Here is a 6,170-nt window from a genome sequence, read left to right on the forward strand (position 1 = left end):
GCACGCATGGGGGCCCATCGTGGCTGCCGTGCGTGTGTGTGCAAGTGTTTGTGTTCGTGCACGTTTCCTAAAACATGCAGAGTTCGGTTAATGATTAAATTCCTAATTCTATTTGATAAATTAATTAAATTAGAGTTCTTGTAGGATTCTAGGTTTAATTAATTTGTATCTGAATAGGATTTCGATTCCCTTTCCATACCCCTATAAATATGAGGCTAGGGCTCACAATTTATAACAAGTTTCAAAGTATTCAAAAGTGAGTTTTTTGAGAGAAAATTAAAACACACATCTTGCTCATAAAAGTGCCGAAATTTTCTAGTACCTTAAGGGCGATTCTAGTTGGTTAATCTTAAGGCGGATTCGGACGTGCTGTGGACTATCTACGGAGGGACGACACTTGGAGTCCTAAAGACTTGTTCTTGTTCGGTTCGGGCGCAGCTAGGGAGGGCACGCAACAAAGAGTATGCATCTAAATTATGCTATATGATTATGGGTAAATAATATGTTGTCCTGGGTTAATGGTTGTTTCCGCATGATCTATGTAATGTCATATGTATCATAACCTAACACAGCCCTCATTCTTCGAGCTCATCCCTAACCTTCTCTCCTCTTTCTCTCCTCCTTTGAAAGCTCCAGATCTTCATCTCTAAGCCCTTACAATCAATTTCCCTCTTTCTTTCATCTCCTCTAATTTCATTAAATTTAGTTAATTTATCTCTCTCTTTATTCAAGCTCTCTTTTCATAGTTTTTTCTTATTCTTATTTGGATCTTCATTGTATTACTAGGCATTCGATTTTCTCTTTGTTCTTTGATTGCGTGAATTTCAGGTTTATCTTATTGTTGTTGTGTTGTTATATCTAACAATTCAATTAGAAATTTGTGGATAATTTTTTTTTTTTTCTTATTTATGCGAGTTTAGGGTTTATATTGAGGAGATTTTAGATTGCTTTTTCTTGATTTTGATTCTTGACTTATCTTCTTCCTTGTAGAGAAATATCGGGTGAACAATAAAAAAAAAATCCAGTTAGATTCGAGGGAATGTGGTTTCCGCAGTTTTGTCTAGCACAGGTAATTCGAAAAATACATCAATTAATTTTTTTTATTGATTTTTGTTCTTTTCTGGCACCAGTTGATTCGAACAATACGTTGATTAACTTTCGAATTTCCTCTATTTAGAATGAAATTTTGGTAAATTGATGTTTGGTGCCTCCATGGAGAAGAACTTACTTTCTAATTTACGTTTCTTCTGTAAATTTCAGATATTTAAGTAGTTTGTTTCTTTGATTTATTTCAAGGCTGGATTTTGGGGATGTTTCTTTCTGCAGTACCATTTCCATGTGATTATCATTTTATCTCTTTGATTTTATAACGCTTTTATAAATCATCAGTTGGAAATGTTAGTATATTATCCCAAAATCAAGCTAATGAACTCAGCAGAGGTCAACCTACCTTCCTGAAACCTTACATATCAATTATCATATGTCCTCTACTTTGATTTGACTAGTTGGTTTAGTAGAAACTTTAAACACCGCAGCGTACAATAGTTTTAGGGATTGGTTGCTCGATCTACCTTCCTAAAGATGGAAACTTCTTTAATGGGGTTATGTGGTTAATTGAACAAACCTACCATTAGCTTTGGTATTAGCATACAAGGTGTCTGAAGAAATCCCCCATAGCAGAATGAAGTGTTCTTATTATTTTTAAGAGAAAAATCGTTCCATGGGACATAAATCATCCCTTGAATTGCGAAACCCATTTAGCAAATCTGATAACTCTGCCCCTGATTCTGGTGGTGGCCTGACTGATCAAATCAACTGCTTCGAAGTTTCATGTTCGTCTTTTCTCTCATTTCCTGTTCTTCCTAGTTATTTTTTGGTATGTGATTGATAATGTGTTTTGATTGGGGTACCTTTTAGGTTTTCTATCCTTAAACCTAAAGGGCGATTAACTGTGTTCTCTTTTTGGAAGCTAAAGGGTGGTTAAGTGTTGCTCAAAGAGTATCTTTCGGGCTTTTCAAGGTTATTTTTCTTTCATAGTATCACTATCTTAAGTCAATGCCAACTAACTTAATTGGTTGAAGTCATGTTAGGGGATCAAATCCCGTATACATCACACCTCTTATTGTTGCTTCCTTAACTCCAAAAAAATTAATTTGGTTGATTTTCTGAAATTTGTTAGATTATAGGAATGATGAGCCTGTTGAAAGCTTGAAGAATGCACACAAATTATTTCTTGAGAGGATTCCAGTTGTACATAATGAGGCATGCGTGTTCTATTCATTAGGTAAACCATCCTAATTATTGACTCATATTGCTTTTTCTTTGATGTGGCTTCCATGAACACCACTTTTGTACTATTTATTACATACTCCTATTTTGATAGATTGGATCCTGAGGTCTGGGTGTGTTTAGAAAAAAGAACAAAGAATTTTCTTTGTTAACATCAATGTCATGGCTTTCTGGTTGTTCCATGCTCGAGCTTTTCGTTTGTTGTACCTTAATTAGTGTTCATTTCTTCATCAATAGCTATGTCAATTGGACTCTAAAACTCATAGTAGACATAAATATTTGTCCAAGTGCAAACTCGGGTTTTTTGGGCCTAATTTTCAATGTTTTTTTGGTTCAGAGAAAGTGTTGATAATGTACGGTCTCTTGTTATAATAGTGCGAGTCACATATATCAATACACTACTACAAAATGCATGTTTTGAGGACGCTTGTGGCTCGACACCTGAAGTAGAGCGTAGAGCGTTAGCCACGGAATTGCAGTTCTGTGTTTTCTCGACGCCGTTTGACGTTGCGGAATTTCCCGTCTTATTTTGGCGTCGACAAACCAATGACCTGCCATGTTTTTTCTCACGTGTTCTTTACTAGCAGTCCGCGTATTCAATGTTTGTTGGAAAAAAACCCAACTTAACGTTTTTTCTATCAACCGTCTTCTCTCAACCCTAAACCCCAGTACTCAGCTCTCTCTCTTTCTCTGCCGACATAGATCTAGATTACACTCAAGCTCAAATTTCTCTCTCAATTTGAAGCTATACGACACATTATAAACGAAATCTAAAGACTTTGAGATACTAATTTGTCCCCCACGTTTTGAATTTCGATCTCTGGTAAGTTTTTTTCTTGATCTTTTTTTCTAGTCTTTGAATTTCGTCGGCAATGCAATCATTTCATGTTTTCACTCACCGACTCATCAACTTTCAACCCTAATTTCTCATTTATCGCACTCACCAGATTTTTGGTCGTGTGCAAGGTAATTTAGGGATTAATTCAGTCAATGATTACTTTTGTTGTTTGATTTATGTTCCTCCATATTATGAGTTTGGATTTGTGTAATTTGGGTTTTACTTTTTTGCCTCGGTGAATTAGCGGCTCAATGAATCAGGATAGTCATATTTTAGTTAATCTAGTTCGACATATTTTATTTAAATTTTGATATTTTTTTTATGACGTTAGGTTTCATAATTCCTCTATTACTGCTTTTTCTTGTTTTGTTTCTTGTTGATTCTAGATTTGTATTATGTGTGTTAATTAATCGGTAGATCTCTTCATTTCCTTTTAATTTGTAATTATTTTGTGTGAAATTTATTTCCGTTAAATTTATGTGAATGATAGGGGTTCTAAACTTCTAATTAACATTTTTAGGGTTCAAATATGGCTCTTTGTCGCAGTTAACGAATCTCTGAAGAATACTTCTCAGGTTAGTTGAACTATTATTAATTCTTTTTCAAAATTGATCTGAACATATTTTCATTTTAGTTAAACTTGATTGGTTAATGATTTGGTTAAAATCTTATATGATTTACTGCGACTTGTAGAGTAACTTATTTATTTTATTCAGCTGAATGGGTATGATTCATTTCAGTCAGCAAGTAACCAGTTTTGACTGATTCTGGTATTTGCAATTGATAGTCGAGCGCAATAATGGCTATAAGACTATATGAGTGGCGAAGTTTAGTAATGATCTTGTCGTTATAATTTGATTTTATTGTTACACCGACACTGCGAAATGGTAGTTTGATCCGAAAGATTTGATCTGCTAAAATGTTGTGCTTATGTGGGTGACTACATGCATTTAGCATGAGTTGATGTTGTGGATATTGAAATTATAAATATCATTTATATTGTGCATTGGTCTTGCCGGATTTATCTAGTTTCTCTTTCTAGTTGTGTGAAAGTAGTGGTGATTATATTTTTCTGAACTTTTAGACTAGATTTTCTTATCATTGATGGCCTGTCTTGCTGTGTTGAATTTCAGAATATGCACTAGGGACACCCTACTGAAACATTTGTGTAATTATATGTTATTGAGGTTGTTTTTAAGGTCTGAATTGAAATTTATTATTCCAGTTTAGTATTGACTCTTGGGACTGGATACCTTAGTATAGCAGTTATTGTAGTGTTTTATATGTCAGAAGCTAGGAAAAAATTAAACTGGTATAGTTGATACTGATTTTGACTCTGATTCTACAGTCAAGCAATGAAAATGCGAGTTTATGAATGTTGTAATTTTATGTTGTCAATACATAAAATCTTCTGGTATTTCATGATTTGTGTAGAAAAGAGTAAACGTTTTTGATAGCTTGATCAGGGTTTTATACAAGGGAGATTCAACCATTCGGATTTGAAACAATAGGTTTATATAATGTATTTGCAGGGGCGTATCTGGTTTATTTTTATCATATGTACGTATGAACTATGAAGTTGATAAGTTGATAAGAAGGAATCAACCTTCGTCTATTATTTAGAGTTAGCATTTATTGTTTCATTGTTGTTTTGGTTGATTTCCGATGACGGGTGATTTGGATTTCCAACTCATTCTTATTTCATTTTGTTTTTTCTTTGAAGATTGTTCAACGTGACAAGGAGCGACATAAAAATGAAGGACATGACACTTGCGCTTATAAACTACTACTACTATTAGATCCTAGTTTTTCTAGTACTTAGTTCTTCGGTTTAGTAGATAGAGTTTGTGTTTTTATTATGTTTTGGACTATTTAGTTAGTAACATATTAGTAACATTATCATGTATTATGGATTTTAACGTACTATGTACTTCTAGATTTTTGAAGTATTTTTAATGTTACGTTGGTCGAAGACCAATTATTTAAAATTCAGGTTTCATTTATAGGTGAAAAAAAAAAGCATACAATAAATTTGGATACCTTTTGATGTTGTGATAGAAGGCTGACAAATTTCTGAATATAGAAATTTTTGGACGCATATAAGCGTAGAGAACACAAATTTCTCGATGTTTTTAGGCGTCGAGAAAATAAAATAGTTGGTATAGCGGGAAAAAGTCTTGTCGACACGTAAAATCTAAACTCTGGACGCATAAAAGCGTCGAGGCTGTCGACACAGGACAAAGAATGTGGACGCCACAAAGCGTCTTCATTCACGACGCCTAAAAGCGTCGAGAATATTCTCGACTCTAATTTTGTCGACGCTTTAGTAAAGCGTCGAGGGGTAATTTCTCGGCCCTTTCATGCGTCGAAAAATGGTCTAAAAGCGTTGATGAAAGGCGGGATTTGTAGTAGTGGTAGTGAATGTCTAGATCATATAGTCCTTGGAAAAGATAAATGGGTCTTTGCTTTACAAGAAATAGAATTTCTAGGTTTAGAAATAAAAGCAGGAAAAATTATTTTACAAAAGCATATCCTTGGAAAAATTGAGAGATTCCCGGATGAAATCGAGGATAGAAAACAACTAGAAAGATTTCTAGAGTGCTTGACATATGTGTCTGATTTTGTAAAAGATCTTGCTTTAATGAGAAAAACTTTGCAACAGAAACTTAAGAAAGAAGTACCATGGAATTGGAAGAAAAGTGATTCTAAAATTGTTCAATAAATGAAAAACTTATGCAAAAATCTTCCTGTACTAACGTAGCCTACTAGTGAAGATGAACATTGGAGTGCCGTGCTAAAGATAAAGAAAGGAGAAAGATTATGTAGATACAACAGTGGAAGTTTTAACAAGGCTAAGTTAAACTATCCTACCATGCAGAAAGAAATCCTTGCATTCATAAGAGGGATCGAGAAGTTATTAATCTTCTAACCCCAAAGCAGTTCTTAGTGAGAACAGACTGTAAAGGCATACTTGGATTTGTTAAGAAAAAATTGTCTAATATGCAAGCGCAAGGGACACTCCTGCGTTGGCAATTATGGCTTA

The 6,170-nt window shown here is 34.2% G+C and overlaps 1 long non-coding RNA gene across 1 annotated transcript; it reads left to right on the plus strand.

Annotated features, from left to right (window-relative positions):
* The first annotated feature begins 551 nt into the window (after nucleotides 1–551).
* On the plus strand, nucleotides 552–5,139 carry LOC130469608 (uncharacterized). Its single transcript, XR_008930025.1, has 5 exons — nucleotides 552–828; nucleotides 991–2,019; nucleotides 2,180–2,284; nucleotides 3,648–3,702; nucleotides 4,851–5,139. It is a non-coding gene; the product is annotated as an uncharacterized lncRNA (long non-coding RNA).
* Nucleotides 5,140–6,170: the final 1,031 nt, after the last annotated feature.

Source organism: Spinacia oleracea, chromosome 3 (assembly GCF_020520425.1).
Source record: "Spinacia oleracea cultivar Varoflay chromosome 3, BTI_SOV_V1, whole genome shotgun sequence".
Lineage (NCBI taxonomy): Eukaryota > Viridiplantae > Streptophyta > Magnoliopsida > Caryophyllales > Amaranthaceae > Spinacia > Spinacia oleracea.